Raw genomic sequence first — 19,429 nt, 5'->3', positions numbered from 1 at the left:
ACATATAATGCATTTCCCTGTGTTACTGCACAAGTGGAACTTTTTGCTAGAAGCAGATGCGAGAGGATGTGGCTGTCCAGTGGTGTTGAATTCAAGCAACTCGTTTTCCAGAATGGCTTTATAAATCTGTAAACCTGCTGTAAGTAGCAGGGCTGATCAGATGTATGAGCAAACGATAATGCGCCCGTGCTGATTTGTGGGATGTGAGCATCACTGATAACAGAACTATAGCTAAAGTAGTTAAAGCTGCTGGGCAGACGGAAGAAGCAACAGGAATAGTTTATAGAAAATAAACATACCAAATAAGAGGAATCCCTAACTAGGCTTGTACTTGCTGTAAAAAAACAAAAACAGAAAATTAGTTGTAGTCACAGTGTTTGGTACTGAAAACTGATGCCCCTTTGAGTGAGGTAGTTTGCGCAAAAGACAATTAATTTTGCTTCTCTGTCGGTTGTTGACATTAGGCATCTAGGCATGGACTCCTGAGCTTTTTCAAGTGCATTCCCTGAGGCTTATAATTGGAGCCCAGTGGCTCTTTCAGCACAAACAGCCAACCCCAGCCTGGCCTGGCCTGGCCAAACAGCACGTCACCCATGTCAAGAGCTATTTGTGTAAAAACAGCAACTTTGTTGACTGAACACAGTTCCTGCCCCTTCAGGCCAGATGAGTCAACAAGAGCCACCATATCCAAGTCATTGCCCTCTTCGGTGTTTTGTCACAGTTTCTATATCCCTTGAGTTTCTCGCCTCATGCGGAAAAAGAGTTATTTCTAGGAAGGTCTAGGAAGTGGAGCGGTTTGTCCCTTGCCTTGCGTAAGGTCCTTTGCATTTGCCCAATCAAACAGAGGTGCTTGAAACAATTGCTTCAATAAGGGATAATACTACTAGTTTTATTATTTTGTTTGTTCCCTACGAGGTAATGCAGACCTTGGGCCCCACCCCTGCTGTATATGAGTGCCATCATGTGCTGGTGCACCCCTTCCTTAAGAAGACTTCCACAGACCCAGAATAGTTGAACAACTATTGCCGAGGGCCAAATATCCCCTTTGGGGTCATGGTGTTCGAGAAGTTGGTGGCAGTCAGTGGTCCAGCTTCATGCATGCTTGGAGGAAACTGACAACCTGACTCCATTCCAGTCTGGCTTCAGATGTGGCCATGGCACTGGAACTGCCTCTGTCACTTCAGTTAATAATAATAAATAATAATAAATTTTATTTATATCCTGCCATCCCCAGCTGAAGCCGGGCTCAGGGCAGCTAACAACAATAAAATAGTACAGCATATCAAAATCATTCATTATAAAATTAACTCAAATCAAACTGATGGGAACCACTGGGCCAGAGCTCTGCGAAGATTGCCAAAGGAGGGAGTCAGGCTGCGCCCTGACCAAAGGCCTGGTGGAACAGCTCTGTCTTGCAGGCCCTGCGGAAAGATGTCAAGTCCCTCAGGGCCCTGGTCTCTTGTGACAGAGTGTTCCACCAGATGACATTTGCCAGGATATAGAGGAAGTGTCACCCTGTTTGTTCTCCTTGATCTCTCAGCAGCTTTCGAGACTGAGTCTGTTGACCATAGTACCCTTCTGGAACACACTGGTCTAATGGTGGAATCCTGCACAAATCTATTCAGCAGTGGTCCCAATAAATTAAATGGGTCTTACATCCAGGTAAGTGGATCTAGGATTGCAGATTGAATAGGAATTCTAGAGTAACTTCTGAGATTTCCTTTGATTTCAGCCACAGACATTGTTCTAATAAAAATGTAGGAATCTCCTGTCTTATCTCAGGCCTATGTATGTTTTCAGAAGATTTTATTCCCTGCCTCCTATTTTACATTCATGAACTCTGCAAAGAAAACTCAGGAGGCTCAGCCTTTCATAAAAATCTATAGACGGAGACCTTTTACGATGAAAGCAACATTAGTGGAAATTAGATTAACCAGACACAGTTCTGTCATATAGGCTGATCTGGGGTCAAAACAAGGGCTCTGTTTCCCCCTCTCCAACAGCTGACAAAGATAGGTCTTAAATGGTCCCTTCATTTCTGTGGCCTGAACGATACACACAAAAGTTGCATTTCTCTGCCCAGTGTAAGAACTGAATCACACAGTAAATTCATGGGAGTTACAAGAGGGTATCCTCAGTGGAAGAAGAGGTCTCTTGTATTGTTAATATTTCATGTGGCCTCTAAAACTGAGGAAATTCAGGCACACTGTTTTATTTGATTAGGTTTCCTAAGCTTGTTTTTCTCCCTTTCATCTATGCATGATCAGCAGAACCACACCTGCCACCAACTTTGTCACCTTTCCGGCACCAAGCAAAGGCTTTTTTGTTCTCTAACAAAATAATAATAATAATTTATCGATGCTTATTCAAAGATATACAGAAATACATAACCATTACAAAGTATATTTTTATAATACACTGTGATAAAACAGCTACTTATTCTAAAAAAAGAGCAAATTCAGAAAGAAGAAAATACAAAAAAGGAGAAATCTAAAGAAGGAGAAATATCATACGAATATCACCTGGCATGCTGGATTGCATTTGCCATGCAAGTTATGATACCCAATGCTCTAACAACAATGTGGTAAGTAAATTGTTCAGTTCTCGATAATTGCCATCAGATTATCACAATATTGTTATTCTTACAAGCTTCAGTTAAACCAGGTACAAGGCAGATCAGCATCTTATCCATGTCCCAGTTTTGTGAGTTTACTATGGAGTATTTCTCTGCTTCATCTCTGAGGAAGAGCAAGAGCGGCAAATCCCCCCCCCCCCCACATTGGGAAGAGACCTGGAATAAGATCTGAATGTGACAGACCTTTGTCATCTTGGCAAATGATCAGTGGGGGGCTCTGGCATTCCACAGGGATGAGCTCAGAATTAACATTTGCATAAAAGTTTTCCAAAATATTCTGTTAGATTGATCACTGGCTCGCTAGCATTTTAAAACGGTTTGCTAGTAAAATAAGGGGGGGTTGTTTTTGCTTTGGGTGTTGTCTTTTCCTTGGGGGAATAAAGGGCTCCTCATCACTTCACTGAAATATGTCATCCAGTGTTGGCATATTGGAATGAAAATATTCAAATATGCAGTGTGGACGCGGGTGGAACTGTGGTCTAAACGACAGAGCCTAGGGCTTGCTGATCAGAAGGTTGGTGGTTTGAATCCCTGCGATGGGGTGAGCTCCCATTGTTTGGTCCCAGCTCCTGCCCATCTAGCAGTTCAAAAGCACGTCAAGTGCAAGTAGATAAATAGGTACTGCTCCGGTGGGAAGGTAAACAGCGTTTCCGTGCGCTGCTCTGGTTCGCCAGAAGCGGCTTAGTCATGCTGGCCACATGACCCGGAAGCTGTACACCGGCTCCCTCAGCCAATAAAGTGAGATGAGCGCCACAACCCCAGAGTCGTCCACGACTGGACCTAATGGTCAGGGGTACCTTTACCTTTACCTTTATATCCCCCCTCATTTAATGCTGGCTCCAATAAACAGAAGTCCAAATAAAGAGGTCCTGATTTTCTTCCAAAATATATTCTGACTTTGGATCCAACCAGGGCAATTATTTTATTAAATCTACACAAGACATCTGTTATTCAGCCATGCAGATGTGTGCCAGTGTTTTCAATCAGAGAGTGGGATTGCCCCCTGCCAACCTGCCTTGGAGAATTGGATGACATCATCACCAGTGTGGGGTCAGGCCCCAAGGAGCTTGGCTGGAAGTAGCTGCCCTCCCCAGTGGCTGCAAAGTCGTTTGTCTCTGCCATACATCATAAGGTAGAAGGAGCAGCAATGAAATCCATCCCAAATATGCCTCAAAGGACTTTTTGAAAAAGGTCTTGATGACTCTCCAAAAAGTCAGAGAGAGAGAGAGAGACTTAATACTTCCACCCACCTACTCACTATTACAAGTATGCAGTGCTACCCTGCATAATTTTACCCGGAGGTAAAGCCCACTGAGTTCATTGGGGCTTACTCATAAGTAAGTGGCATACTCAGTCATTTCTATTCTTGTCTTTTATGGCCTGGATCAGGCTTCCTCAACCTTGGCCCTCCAGATGTTTTGAGACTACAATTCCCATCATCCCTGACCACTGGTCCTACTAGCTAGGGATCATGGGAGTTGTAAGCGAAAAATATATGGAGGGCCGAGGTTGAGGAAGCCTGGTCTGGATTGAGCTAGGAAAACTACAGTGATGTGCTGTTTTGCAATGAGAAGAATTTAATCCTGATGTACCACAATGCATGTGATGGACGAGCCTTAATTTGAGATTGTACAGTGGTACCTCGCAAGACGAATGCCTCGCAAGACGAAAAATGTGCAAGACGAAAGAGTTTTCTGTTTTTTGAGTCGTTCTGCAAGACGAATCGTCTTGCGAGTTCTTGCGAGTTTGTTTCCTTTTTCTTAAAGCCGCTAAGCCGCTAAGCCGTTAATAGCCGCTAATAGCCGCTAAGCCGCTAATAGCCACTAAGCCGCTAATAGCCGTGCTTCGCAAGACGAAAAATCCGCAAGACGAAGAGACTCGCGGAACGGATTAATTTCGTCTTGCGAGGCACCACTGTATATGGGTTTGAAGGCACAGTCTTCACATTTTATTTTGTTTAGACATTATATAGCACCTTTAATAATACATGTCACAATAAAAAAAAATATAACACTAAAATTCAATGAAACAACAAAACAGATGCTAAACAAACTGGAAATGACAGGCCAAGCTACAAATGGGGCATTTACATCCCCCAAACCGAGTAGGGCTTTCCCTCTGGATCACAAAATGGGAGCAAAGGGGTGAATTCCTCTACCACACTTGCTCTGATTGCAAATAAATTGCATTATTATCATTTTGAACTTGTGTACTAGGTGCAGAGATGTGTAGCTTGGCCCAACCCAAGAATAGGACAGGGATTGGGGTGGGTGTGATAAATACACCCTCAAGCCCATTTCTTTCTTCCATATCAGCAGAAAGGAATGCTGTGCTGACCACAGTTGCCTCCGGCTGACCTGGGAATAATTTTCTCTGGCCAACGGCAGTGGAAGAGGGACACCAGGCTGTATACGTTCCCAGTGGGTCAGTAACACCTCGGATTGCGAAAGACATCGGAAGCACCTGTGAGAATGACTTCTGCTCTTCATCCTAGCTGAGCAGTAGCAGAGAAGTTTCTACTCAAGCACAGCAGATATAGGCGCAGGAAAAGAAATAGTTTTTAAAAAAGCCTAATTCCTCAACATCCTTATTGCTGATCTTCTTTCTTGGCAATCACTTGTAGCCGAGTAAGATTGTCTTCCATAAACACGGTTTAAACAGTGAGTCCATAAGTGACTGTGGAGGCCAATTCTGGACCCACATCTCCTTCCACAGTGGGGACATTGGTTTCTGGGTGGGAGTTGATCACTGTGTGGATTTGCCAAGCGTGCCTTCCTCTTAGCACATTTCTCCCTTGCGTCCTGAGTTTGAGTGTCTTCAAAGCCCATGACACCTTTGGTAAAGGCTTTACCATGTAGTGTTTATACTACATTTTTAAAGATTTGCCTTGAGACAGTCTTTAAACTTCTTTTGTTGATCACCAGTATTACGCTTTCCATTTTTAAGTTTGGAATAGAGTAGTTGCTTTGGAAGACGATCATCAGGCATCCGCACAACATGTCCAGTCCAACGAAGTTGATGTTGAAGAATCATTGCTTCAACACTGGTGATCTTTGCTTCTTCCAGTACACTGAAATTAGTTCACCTGTCTTCCCAAGTGATGTGTAAACTCCCCACCGGAGTAGAAATCATATATCAAACAGATGAAAAGCTCTTCAATCTGAGCAGACTGAAAGCAAAGAGTAAGGTTACCGTAACGTCCGTTATAGAGCTTCAGTATGCTGATGACAACGTAGTGTGTGCACACTCAGAGGATGACCTCCAAACCATCCTAAATATCTTCGCAGAAGCTTACAAAAAGCTTGGCCTATCACTCAACATCCAAAAAACCAAAGTCCTGCACCAACAAGTACAAAATAACCCCTCTGCAGTGCCACAAATTGCTGATACACCCCATATACTGTAGTAAGACATATTCTAATAGCAAACTCTGAGTGCCAAAACAGCACCAGCCACATGCAAGAGGGAAGTATCAACAGACTTGGGGGAACTAAAAGGTTTGCAGAAGAACAAAAAATAAAAACCTGGGGGGGGACAATCTATTGTAGGAAGGGCTAAAAAAACTGACCTAGCAGGACAGAACAAGCTCAGTGGGTTCAAAATGCTGGCTGATGAGTGAGGGAACCAGAAAACTGGCAGCCGGCTGTGGGGCGGGAATGGAATGGAGTGGAGTGGCTGGATACTTAAACAGAAACACTCTATGCTGCAACATTTTGTTGTAGGTCCCACTTGTCAGCCTTATATGTTGAACTCTTTTCATACTGTAGCCATGCTCGATACATTTGTGCATCAGTGAATAGTGGGCTGATAACTCCTTTCCCAGATTTATATTCAGGAATCCGTTTCATTCTCCAGCCATGTTAACTCAAACCCTACTGAAGCCATTAAAAAGTTTAGGTGATTGTTTTGCGTGCACACACTGGATGAATTCATCCCAAGTGCCATTTGTAAAAACAGCCTCAGAATAGCTACATCCGACCCCTTCTACTGTCTACAACATTCCTTTAGATTGCCTCAGGGTTTCCTAGTACTGTCTCTGCACCTTCAGCATAGCCAAACTATCCGGGGAAGTAAAAGGCTAATTTTGTCCTGTATCTTCAATCAATTTCACCTCAACTTGCCTGATTGCATAAGTGAGCATCCCCCACTGATTGTTCAGCAGAGAAAGCAAATGGCAAATGACATCAGGGCCTTTGTTATCCAAACTGGCTACAGCACTTGCAGAACAACCTCATCTCTCCCAGCACAATTAGAGAATGGCTAATAAATGAGGCTTTTACTTAGCTAATGAGGCTGCATGGGGCCAAGAATGACCCAGCACCAACTAATCTTTATCAGATGCAGTGAAAAGGGACTGCGGGAGGGAGAAGGATATCAAATCTCTCATGCAATGATTCTAACGGAAGTATTAAAAAGCTGGAGCCAAAAACAGAACCAACCTGTGCAGGCCTAATCTCTACCCCCACCCCTCCGTAAATTGCATTATTTATATACCTTCCTTTGAATATTGCTAAATATTTGCTAATGGCATTACAAGACAACAGAATTCGAAAAGCTTACAGCAGAAGCAGCCAGTTTTGACTGCAGCTACTGTCACCACTGACCACCGGAGCTGATGGGAGTTGTTGCCCAACAACCTCTGGCTACACCTCATTTAGAGCGATGGTGTGTGCACATTTCCAGGTGTGATATTTTGCAACATTGAAAATATTTGCTGAAGAGAGCAGAAAAGTCCAGCCCAGCTGCAGTGAGTGAACCACAAAGTTGCTTTCGTGTACTTGAAACAAAATGGACGAGCTCACCTCTTTTTCCAAATGAGCAAGATCAATGTGGCAATGTTATTGACTTTCCTTTTCAAGCGTCAGCTCAGTAAGTCGGTGCTTATTGTCTACAAAGGCTTGTGAGTCAATTGGATATTCTTTCAGGCAGAAATGCCAATCTGATTATAGTACCTTGGGAAACTATAAGCCTAAACTGCTCCTGAGAACAATAATACTGCAATACACAGTGCACACACAGACCAAACCTCTTGCTGCCCTGGAGATCCCGAAAGCCTAAACATTTACAGCCGGATCTTAATCCATATGACAAAGTTCTCTCAGCAAAAGTTTTTCATCTCTAGCTGTTAAACTATGCAGAAAATAACTAGGAACACAAATGGGCGTAGCCAGGATTTTTGTTGGGAGGGGGTAAACTTCATGTTGGGGGGGCAGAACCTCAATTAATTAAGTATTTTTATTGATTTATTTGATTTAGGGGGGCTGCTGCCCCCCCCCGTACCCTTAGCTACGCCCATGTGAACATACTGTGTGATGAGCATTGTCACATAATACTTGACTGCTCTCTTTTTCAAAAGCAAAACAAAACTAAGAAGAGTAAGGTTCTGGGCCAATGGCAGAGAACTGGTTTTTAAAAGAAAATTGTGTTTAAAAAATTACATTTGAGGGGGCATGTTTATGCTCATATATATCTTATGTACCTAAGGAGAAAAAACAAAGCAGAGAATCATGCCTGAAATATTATTTCATTCTTAACTTCCCTACATTTATCTCCTGTCGTGGGAACAGGATATCAAAGAATCTGGCATTCAAAATATGATGATACTTACAACCTGGAGACATGCTGTACATACATGTCTGGTGTACAGAAAGCATGGGAGGTCTCAATGCATGACATTACACTGATTGCTTTTTATTCTTCTTCTAACATTTCCTTTGCCTCCTTTGTGGGTCGCACATCTGGGCCTCGTTTCTGTCTGGCAACTACAATTAAGCAGGCTAGATAAATGTATTACTATATTTTAAGAAAGAACCACTCCTTCCTCTCTTTGTCATCCATTATCTTCTAGAGAAGATAATCAGAAGGTACTTCAAAGTCCTTTGAAAATGGCCGGGATTCTATCTCAATTAGAGAAAGATGTCCTGCTCCTCTCCAAGATGTCAACAATAGTTCCTTTCTCCTTAGGATTTGGTGCTTTGTTATCAGGCATGCGTTGCTGGTAAAAGTACCAGGCTTCACCTCTCTGCTATCTTTCCTGACTTTTAATCCTTTTCAGCAAGAAACACACATTTTTGTTTTAATTTTTCAGTCACTCCACCTGATTGCTGCAGATTGGTACGGGAATGAGTGAGCGTGTGTTTCGTTTTGAGGAAGAGGGAAAGGTAGCATGCTGGGACTATCATTATGGAGTAGTTAGGCAAAGCAAGAAATGCATGCAGACAACATGAAAGCCTGGCAATTGGGACAAAATGCCACTTCTAATTACAAATAAATTAAACATAAGCAGGCTTTGAAACTGCAAGATGAGCTGGAGAGACTAAGACCAGGGAGTCCTTCTTATGGAAGTAGTTAGGGGCTCATATGCTCTAAAAATGCATTGGTACTCTTTAAAAGCACCAGAATCCACCAAAGAGTTGAATATAAATAAGGTACCGTATGAAATTTCTACACTGCTGACATATTAACCAGAGGTGTTCTTTAGAATGGGTCCCTTTGTGTCTATTTTGATTCAGAGATTTGGGCACTTGTGTAGGAATGCGAAAGCCCTGTTGTCATCTGCTGCATTTTGTGACCTTTAGTCCTCAGACACCTCATGGATCAGATGAAAGCTTCTGCCACAATAAAAAAGTTAGTCTTCAAGATGCCATAGAATACTTTGTTATTTTGACTAGGATGCTAGTGTGAGAGACACCAATGTGTTGCTCACTGACACCAGTGTACCCACCAGTATCACCTCCTATGCAGCCTATGCAAGGTCTGACTAAAAATCCCCTCAGAAATCCATGAGGAATTCTTTGGTCTTCCTGCTCAGTTCCAGCTCTTTGTACCAGTTTGGCCTCTCCTGCATTGAACCCCCACCCTCTAAACATGCTCACATTTCTTTAGATGATAAGATTGGACACCCACCTACCCTCCCTTCTCTTCAGAGCAGAGGAGAGGTGAAAAGAGTCTCTTTGTGAATGAGCACGGCAGCAGCTGGTATTGGTGCACTTTTTTCTTTTTGCATTGATGGGGAGGGGGGGTCTGATGTCAGGGAACATGTCTGCACCATTGTGTGGTCCTTTTCTTGTCCTTTTAGGCATGGCAACCATTTTGAGTTATGTGACACCCTGCAACAGCCATTTTGTGTTATGTCATGGCCCATAGGCCGCCATTTTGTCACTACCATCTATGGAAATTTCTCAGCATTCTAAATATGCCCATTGGCTCAAAAGGGTTGCTGATCCCTGCAGAGGCGGATTTAGGGGAACATGACCAGTTCGGTCATACTAGGTGCAGAGCTTCAGGGTGGGTGCCTCTGGGGATGCTGTAACTATGATTTAGAGTGGAGAGGTAGAAGGATCCTGAACTTTGGTGTTGAACACGCCACCACTGAAATTCGAGACCCCAAGATCCACCACTGATCCCTGCATTAGTGCATAATTCCCAAATTAGAGAGATGTGATTGAGTCTGCCTGGAAGCAATGAATCTCTGCTGGAAGCCCTTATCCCTAAATCCAGATCTGAGATCTAAGTACTAATCTATTCAGTAGTAAGGGGAAGCACTCTGTACATACTCCAAAGCACCCTCTTCTTTCATACTAATTGGTACAAAGCTGTACAAAGCACAGCAAAATGGTGTTAATGGGAGATTGGAACCACCTTATGATAAAAATAATTGTGCCTACCCACCTCCTCCTTCAGCGAGAGCCTTGAGCACATCTTTCTACAAGACGATCCAACAGAATCTCTTATACTTCACGCTTGCAATGTTAGACTTATGCTAAGCAGCCCAGAAGATTCACCTAAACAGCAGTTTAAAGAAAGGAATTATGTTAATCATAAGAATGTAGGATAAACAGAAACCATTTTAATCTGATTTTTTCCAACTATCTCGATCTCTTGACAACATTCTTTCACATGCCGACCAGGCACATTTAAATTAATCCATTAAACTACAGGCAGGACACAAAAAGGCTTCGAGGGGAGATGTAATAACAGTTTCAGATTCTCATTACCCAGATAGTTCACATATATAGACCAAGAAACAAATAATGGTGTGATATGATAGGATTTGAGGCTTTTTCATCACTTGATGTAGCTGTCACTGTTGATGATTTATTGTGCTTATGTGATTTAATGAAAAAAATAATTCAGTGCTGCATTTTGAAGGGTCACAGAGAAGTAACTCTGATTTTTCTTCACTTGGTTTCTGAAAGTGGAAAGGGAGATCAGAACAGCCAGTTCCTCCCATTTCTGGAAGGCAGCCTGCGTTCTCCTTAACCTTGCATTCTGCTTTGGAGATGAGCTCCAGATAATGAAAAACGAGTTCTGTTCTGTTGCAATAAGATATTGTTTCCTTTTTCTCCCATCCTACCAACCTTCGTTGCCTAAACTAGCGAAACAGCAATCTCAGGCCTCATTCAGATATAATTTTTCTCAAGGGTAAAGCATGTTAACCACAGTAACATAACTAAATTAAATCTGGGTTTGCCTGGGAGGGTGGGTCTTGCCTTCTCCCTCTCCATGCCCCACAGCCCCATCATTGTTCATAACTCCATAGAAAGGCCTGCCTCCCAGTTAGAGAAGCTTAATATAGGTTTATATATAGGCTTGTTATGGGCAGCTGGCCTAAGCATAGGTTATTTGAGGAGGAGCCAACACAAAGCCCTCCCATCCTGTGTACATTCATTTTGATTCACCTTTTCATTGTCTGTTTTTCAGAGAATGAGTTTGCACCTATAACATATTGCTAGCAATAGGTTTTAAAAAAGCTTTTTTTTGTGTTCTCCAAGGCACTCAAAAATTATATGTAGCTACCATGATGGACCCATGGGAACCGCAGTATGGAAAACCTTAATTAAGACTAACCAAAATGTCATAAAGTCATGAGCCAGCTGGAAAAGTCCGAAACTGGTTTGTGAGATTGTGAGATTTTGGTCAGTATTGCCAAACTGTGACTTGCATTTTGTTGACTGAGTGTTGATATGACAAATCTACCTCTCTTCCTCTTCCTCTTCCTCTTCCTCTTCCCCCCTCCTTCTCCTTCTGGTTTCCACATACAGGACATTGCATTTCTTCTGCCCCTGTCTCAACAAAAGTCATCGACCAAGGTGGCCAATACTGTTTTGGTGTTTGTACTGGGACCTGAGTCTGGATTCAGAAGAACCCAGATAGTTAACCTTTTCCAGCTACTTCTTGCCACCACCATCTTGAGCACCTTGCCTAAGATGGAAATAATAGCCCCGGGGGGGGGGGATACAACGTCAACACTTCTAGGTCCAGGAAGGTCCTCTTAAGGGCAGGGCACATCACTGCAGCTACTGAAGCTTTGCAACCCCTTTTTCTCATTTCAGCTCACATATGACATTAAAATAGGCCCGGGTGAGCATGCCAAACATTTTTGAGAGCCTGCATCTTTGATGGACTTATCTACAGAATCTCCATGTTCATTCCCCGTCTCATAGTCCTTCCTAGGGTAAGAAGCTCACAGGCTAGATGGACCTTTAGTCTCATCCAGAAGGGCTGTTCTTATTTCAACAAGACACCCTTAACGATCTCATCACAATGGCATACTTTTTCCAGGTTCAGAGATTATTCACATAGCTGTTGTTTTCTGTTTTGACTTTTGGCAGGCAATTAATGCTGGATATCTTAGATGGACCATTTGTTGTGAAGGGTTTAGCAAGCATCTATCTGGCCTTTTGACATGCCATCAGCACTTAAAATCGGGGACGGGGAACCTGTGGCCCTCCAGATGTTGCTGGGCTCCCAGTTCCCATCATCGCTGACTGCTGGCCATGCTGGCTGGGGCTGATGGGAGTTGGAGTCCAACAATATTTGGAGGGTCACAGGTTCCCCCTCTCTGAGTTTGCCAGAAACTCAGTGTGGAAAAGGGTGGAGCAGCTCCATAGGCATTTAATTCTTTCACAAGAACAAGTTCTCAGTGAATCTCCATTTTGAGGTGGCAACCGAAAAGTCACAACGTGTCAAAGACACCACTACTGTGTATCAAAACTTTGACCTGTCTCTTCCTCTTCCTCCTCCCAAGCTAAAACTTTACAAAGCACGTGGCTTTAATATAAAATTCCCCCTCAGGAATATCCGTTCATCCGTCAGAAAATGACAAAGGCTTTGGTGTTCCTGGGAAACCTTATTTACAATGGACTTACATCAATGCATTCTTATCAGCTTCAGCTCCCACTTCACCCAATATTTCAGACACGGCAGCTGAAAAGGCCTTTTGATCACACCACCGTGCACATGGACAAAGTTACCACAGCCAGACCTCCATAATCCATACATAGTGCTGTCCAGATGTGTGGGTGTGTGCAACAGCAGCTTACACAGCACCAAAAAGACATCTGTTTATATCAGCTTTGTGCAACACTTGTGTTTATTCAAGCAGTGCTTACATTTTGCAAAAGGATTGTTGGCAAAATCATATTCTTAGCCTTTGGGTGAACACAGAATTTGCTGAAAGTTAATAGGCAAACAGGACTATGGGCTTCCTGTCCAGCAAGCCAGCATAACATCTCCAGGGAGCAAAGCAAGGGCTGATTGCATTTCAAAGACCTGAAGGTTTCAGATTACGTGCATGGGATAAGCTGAACCGCTGGATCCTCAAAAGATGTGAGCTGTGTTCAATGTAATTCAGCAACAGGTACCTGCCGGAAATTAAAACTGCTGACTCTTCAGACACCCGCCTGTTCATATTTCCACTGGACAAGTTGCCAAGCTAAACAGCATGCCTTTCAAAGGTCTTCACTTTCCGTGTAGGAAATAGTGAGCCTCCCTGAATCAAGATAAAAAGAAGAGGAAGAAGAGTTTGGATTTGATATCCCACCTTTCACTCCCCTTCAGGAGTCTCAAAGCGGCTAACAATCTCCTTTCCCTTCCTCCCCCACAACAAACACTCTGTGAGGTGAGTGGGGCTGAGAGACTTCAAAGAAGTGTGACTGGCCCAAGGTCACCCAGCAGCTGCATGTGGAGGAGTGGAGACGCGAACCCGGTTCCCCAGATTACGTGATTACCGCTCTTAACCACTACACTACACTGGCTCTCAGTCTTAGATTTTCCCAAATGTAACTTAAGAAAGAGGTATGGGATGGGGAATCTGTGGCCCTCCAGATGTTTTTGGATGCCTGCTCCCATCACCCCCAGCCAGCATGGCCTATTGTCAGGGATGGAGGGGCACAGGCTGTCATTTCCTAGAATAGAACTTCCCATGGAGTAGTAAAACTGTTGAAGAGGAGCAGGATGGATTCTGTCCTTGCTCAAGTTCCTAATTCTAAGAGTATGGCAGTGGACCACTTACTCTTCATCCGTGCTGCATGTAAATGGTCCACCATGTAGAGTCAGCCACCAAGAGGGAGCAGTTTAAGTGTGAGCATGGCCTCAGCAGGATGATTGTTTGGTGCCCATCAGCTTTCAAAAAAGAAAGCGCAAATGAGACGGTTTCTTTTAATAGAAAAGCTATTTTTTAAGTTACAGGAAAGAAGTTTTGAATTACACTGACTACTTCTATGGCTTACATGCTGAGAGCAAAGACTGAAATAGATGTTGCATGTCCAAGCTGATGCTTAAAGAGCTTTGCCCTCTCTGGAATATCAACCATTCTGGGACTCCGGAAGAGCCAGGAGACAGTGCATAGGACAAATGTTGCGTGCTCACCTATCAGCTAAGACATATATATACAGTGGTACCTCGGGTTAAGTACTTAATTCGTTCCAGAGGTCCATACGTAACCTGAAACTATTCTTAACCTGAAGACCACTTTAGCTAATGGGGCCTCCTGCTGCTGCCACACCAGCGGAGCACGATTTCTGTTCTCATCCTGAAGCAAAGTTCTTAACCTGAAGCGCTATTTCTGGGTTAGCGGAGTCTGTAACCTGAAGCGTATTTAACCCCAGGTACCAGTGTGTGTGTGTGTGTGTGTGTGTGTGTGTGTGTGTGTGTGTGTGTGAATTAATTGTTCCTTCCCTTTGCTTTTTTGGCAGCTGGCATAAAAACAAAATGAAAGCAAAATTCTGGGTAGACATTTGTGTTCTGGCAAGTTGGCAACCCTATTTACATTTCGTCATAGAAATAACAAATCAAACTGATGTAGTCCTGGTAAAAGCAGCTTTCCTTCCTTCTTACCATTCCATTGCCAGATGAAACAAGTACTTACGGGCAAAGATGTCTGTTCATGCAAGATTTTACAAGAAAGTAGAAGTATTTGCAACACATGGAAAATGTGTACAAAAGTGAAGGCAATTTGCACAGCAGCAGTGGCCAGGACATTGAAGTGAGAAGGGAGGGACACCGAGAGGGAAGAGGAGGTGGTTTATAACAATGGCAGAAGTTTAAGTAAAGCAAGAGTGGGAAGAAACTGAGAGGGACATATTGGTTTTAAACAACAGCACAGGTTGTTATGTAAGCGGGTGGGTTGAGGCACAGGAATGGGGTGAAGATGAAAGTAGGGGCATGGAAAGGTCTTTAGAACACAAGGGGATGGTGACTTCATACTTGGATAGAGGATGAAAAGGTTGCTGAGTAGCTGCAACGTATGTGTGTGTGTGGAATAAGATGCAAGAGGTGGCTTTTTTGTGCAAAGAGGGGTGTACAAAAGGAGGATGAGGCATGGACTTGAGGTAAAGATGAAAACAGGGCTGAGAAACAGAAGAGAGAAGTGACTTCAGAAATCAGGTTGCGAAGGTGAAAAGTGAGCTTAGTAGTTGCGTGGGGTGGAAAGGGGAAGCGAGGGCAAGGGCAGGGATGGTCCCCTCCAGATGTTTTGGACTAGAGCTCCCATCTGCCCCAGTCAGCCTGGCTGGAGTTGTTGGGAGTTGTAATTCAAAGCATCTGAGCAGCTCCAGAGTGGAGAAGGGCTGATACAGACACACATATATGCACCCACTTGAAAGGGGCCTAAACTGCAACAGCTGAATTCTTTAAAAGCAAACATTTATCAGGATCATTCCAACATGGTCCCTTGACAGAGGGAAACATGGAAAACAGTTTCTGGTTAACATCCGTACTTAGCTGTTAATTCCCAGAGACAGTGGACAAAAGGATCTGGCTAGAAGGGCAGCCAAATCTAAACGAGGGGTGAACAAATCCAGCTATGCCAGTCCTATCCCATGACCCTCTGAAGCCCTAAGTTTGGGGTTCAAAAAAATCCTAAGGGAGCTCCTCATGCCATCTATTTCCCATTACTTCCCTTAGAAACAGCCTGGCTAACTTCAAGTCAGACTTTTGCTTTTTAAATAAGTGTTGAAATGGCATCTTTGGCCAAATCAATTCAGTCCAGAACAGTGTGTTCTTGTTAACTTAGATCAGTTTCAATTGTTGCAGCCTCATGATATGGTCTTTACCTCTTGACCATTGCCCATTATTACTTATAAGAGTGGACCAGAGGGAGTTAACTGGGTGGGCCCAGGAAGTGGAGAAAGCCTTGGTGTGGGATGGGAAGGTACTCTTAAAGAGGCAGTGGTGTGCTCTGCCCTTAAGAGGACCTTCCTGGATCCAGAAGTGTTGACATTCTATCACCTGGGTGCTATTATTCCCTTCTTAAGCAAGGTGCTCAAGATGGTGGTGGCAATGTAGTTGGAAGAAGTTAACCATTTGGACCCTTCTGAGTCCAGACTCAGGCCCCAGTATGACACCAAAACAGTCTTGGCCACCTTGGTCGATGACTTTTGTTGAGAGAGGGACAAAAAAAGTGAAGTTATATTGATTCTCCTTCACCTCTCAGTGACGTTTGATCATAGTATCCTCCTGGAGCAGCTTTGTGGATTTGGAAATTGGGGGGGGGGGTGCTATGCAATGGTTTCACTTCCACTTCTGTGCCATTGTGGGAGGGTAACCATTGTGAAATAATTTGCAGTGTCCTGCAGGGGTCAATCTAGCCCCACCCCCAACACTATTTAACACCTACAGTATATGAAGCTGTTGGGGGGTGTCATAAGTACGCAATGACACGCAATCTGTGCCATATGAATCAGCAGAGGCAGGTTAGGTGCTGGACTGTTGCCTGGAGGTACTGTGCACCAGATGAACTTGAATCCAGACAAGATGGGAGCATTGTAAATTGCTGGCTCTCAGGTCCAAGAAGGGAGCAGATGACCTGTTATGGACAAGGTTGCTCTCTCCTGAAGAAATGAGGGGGTACTCCTTGATTCAGCCTTGTCACTTGAGGCTCAGGGAGACTTGGAGTGCCTTTTTCCATTTCTGGCTTGTTCACCAATTATGGACGTCCGTGACCAGAGATCGCTTGACTGCAGTGACCCATGTTCTGGTAACCTCCAGACTGGACTATTGTAGCAAACGCTTTGTGGGGCTTCCCTTGATGGTTTGGAAGCTACAGCCAATGCTGAATGCAGCAGCCAGGCCAGGGGAGGAGACACCACACCGGTTCTTAAAGGTCAGCACCAGCTGCCGGAGTGCTTCCGAGCATAATACAAGATGTTTGCATCGACATATAAAACTCTATAAACGACTTGGGCCCATGTTAAGAAGTGCCTCCTCCCGCATAGGTCTGACCAGATGTTATGTTCAGCAGGGGAGGCCTTGCTAGTGGTCCCACCCCACTGTAAAGTATGTAATATAATAATAATAATAATTTATTATTGATACCCTGCCCATCTGGCTGGGTTTCCCCAGCCGCTCTGGGCGGCTTCCAACAAAATGTTAAAAATACAATAAAACATCAGACATTAAAAACTTCCCTTAAAAGGGCTGCCTTCAGATGTCTTCTAAAAGTCAGATAGTTGTTTATTTCCTTGACATCTGATGCGAGGGCGTTCCACAGGGCAGGCGCCACCACCGAGAAGGCCCTCTGCGTGGTTCCCTGTAACCTCACTTCACGCAGCGAGGGAACCGCCAGAAGGCCCTCAGAGCTGGATCTCAGAGTCCATGCTGAATGATGGGGGTGGAGACGCTCGCTCCTTCAGGTATAAGGGGTGTAAGGCACCCCTGAGATCTATGGATATAGGGCAGTATACCAATAAATTAAACACATATGTGGGGTTTCTCTTTAGTGGCCCCCCTTCCCTCCAAGGTATTCTGGTTCCATCATGGCATAAGGGTAAAGGTAAAGGTACCCCTGACCATTAGGTCCAGTCGTGACCGACTCTGGGGTTGCGGCGCTCATCTCGCTCTATGGGCCGAGGGAGCCGGCGTTTGTCCGCAGACAGCTTCCGGGTCATGTGGCCAGCATGACTAAGCCGCTTCTGGCGAACCAGAACAGCGCACGGAAACGTCGTTTACCTTCCCGCCGGAGCGGTACCTATTTATCTACTTGCACTTTGACGTGCTTTCAAACTGCTAGGTTGGCAGGAGCTGGGACTGAGCAACGGGAGCTCACCCCGTCACAGGGATTCGAACCGCCGACCTTCTGATCAGCAAGTCCTAGGCTCTGTGGCTTAACCCACAGCGCCACCTGAGTCCCCATCATGACATACCATACCTTTTTGCACTGGCCTGTAAGGGTGCAGTCACGAGTATCACTTCTTCTGCTACATCACTGCTGCATCTGCTTGCTGTTTGATTCGGTCTAACTGATGGCTTACTATTGTTAAATACTACACGGCTCACTTGTTTTAAGTAGTGTGTAACCTGCATTGAGACTGCATCGTAAAGGAGGAATGTAAACGTACATGACATCCACACATACATTAAATAAATAATTGGACCTTATCTGCTATGGAATACGTGGCAGGGGACAGAGGAGGTCTATTTGGAAGCAGACAGCTTCCCAGGACCCCAATTTGGAAGGAAAATATGTACTTCCTCTATTGCAATGCGCTGGAGTGAGCCGTGTAACAGCACAGACCTATTTTAGGTTGTTAAGAAGAGCAAGCTCAATGTGGCATTTAAGCACCAACAATGAAATTGACAGCAGCCCATGAAATGCACCCCTCAGGACATGCAAGTAGCCTCATGCTGGCTGAGGGTTATGTAAGTAGAAATCATCAGACTTCCTTTGGGGTATCTGCATGGGGAGAGGAACGCTGTCTGTAAAACAGGCAGGCCAAAGAGCCATCAGAATTTATTTTCAGAGGGGAGGGGGAATGATAATGTTCCCACAGAAAGCTTGCTTTTAAGTATAGCCCACACTTTTGAAAACAAAACGTCCTAAGGCACATCAGATTATAGGCTACAGGAGACACTTCCTACTCAAACGGGCAAATTAGGTGTTTTTGTTTGTTGTTGTTTTTAAGAAACATTTGAGAAGTGTAGCTGGCAGTATACCAATATCTACAACAGTATTAAATCACTTAATTCATATGTCCCAAGTCGTCACACTGTTTGGGAAAAGAGAGAAGTCAGAATGAGCTGCATTTTTGAAAAGCCATGTTATTTGCAGCTTTATGAAACTTGACTGCTTTATGGAGCGTATGGTTTGGTATGCGGCCTGAGCAGCCCCCATGTGTTAATAGTAGATAGGCAAAGTTTCCACTCCCTTTCCAGCAAGCATTGTACTCCTTTTGAGCTCCCGATAAAAATGTAATCATCCATCTTTTATTCCCATTGTACAGGGGAGCAATAAAGGTGGCAGGGTGTGTGTGAGAGAGATATTGGCCCTTACATTCGAGTCAGTATCCACATACCCACAGATAACACCAAAGCCCTGCATATAGAAAGTTCAGAAAACCAGATGTTAACTTCTCACCATTATGAGTTTATTGTTGACCATATGCAAGCAAGTTAACATACAGAGTTTCTGTGGAATGGAAACTTATTTTCCAAGCTATGGCACTGCAGGAGCAAACATATTTTTATTGAATCAGGCTCATTTGACTCCAGTCAAGATTTCCACTACACTTTGAA

The 19,429-nt window shown here is 44.0% G+C and overlaps 1 protein-coding gene across 1 annotated transcript in view; it reads left to right on the top strand.

Annotated features, from left to right (window-relative positions):
* SPRTN (SprT-like N-terminal domain) overlaps positions 1–19,429 on the top strand; it is a 227,694-nt gene that overhangs the window by 161,907 nt on the left and 46,358 nt on the right. The window lies entirely within an intron of this gene.

Source organism: Podarcis vaucheri, assembly GCF_965113315.1.
Source record: "Podarcis vaucheri genome assembly, chromosome: 3".
Taxonomy (NCBI): Eukaryota; Metazoa; Chordata; class Lepidosauria; order Squamata; family Lacertidae; genus Podarcis; species Podarcis vaucheri.
The sequence above is the reverse complement of the archived record's forward strand: the minus strand, read 5'-3'. Positions and strand labels throughout refer to the sequence as shown.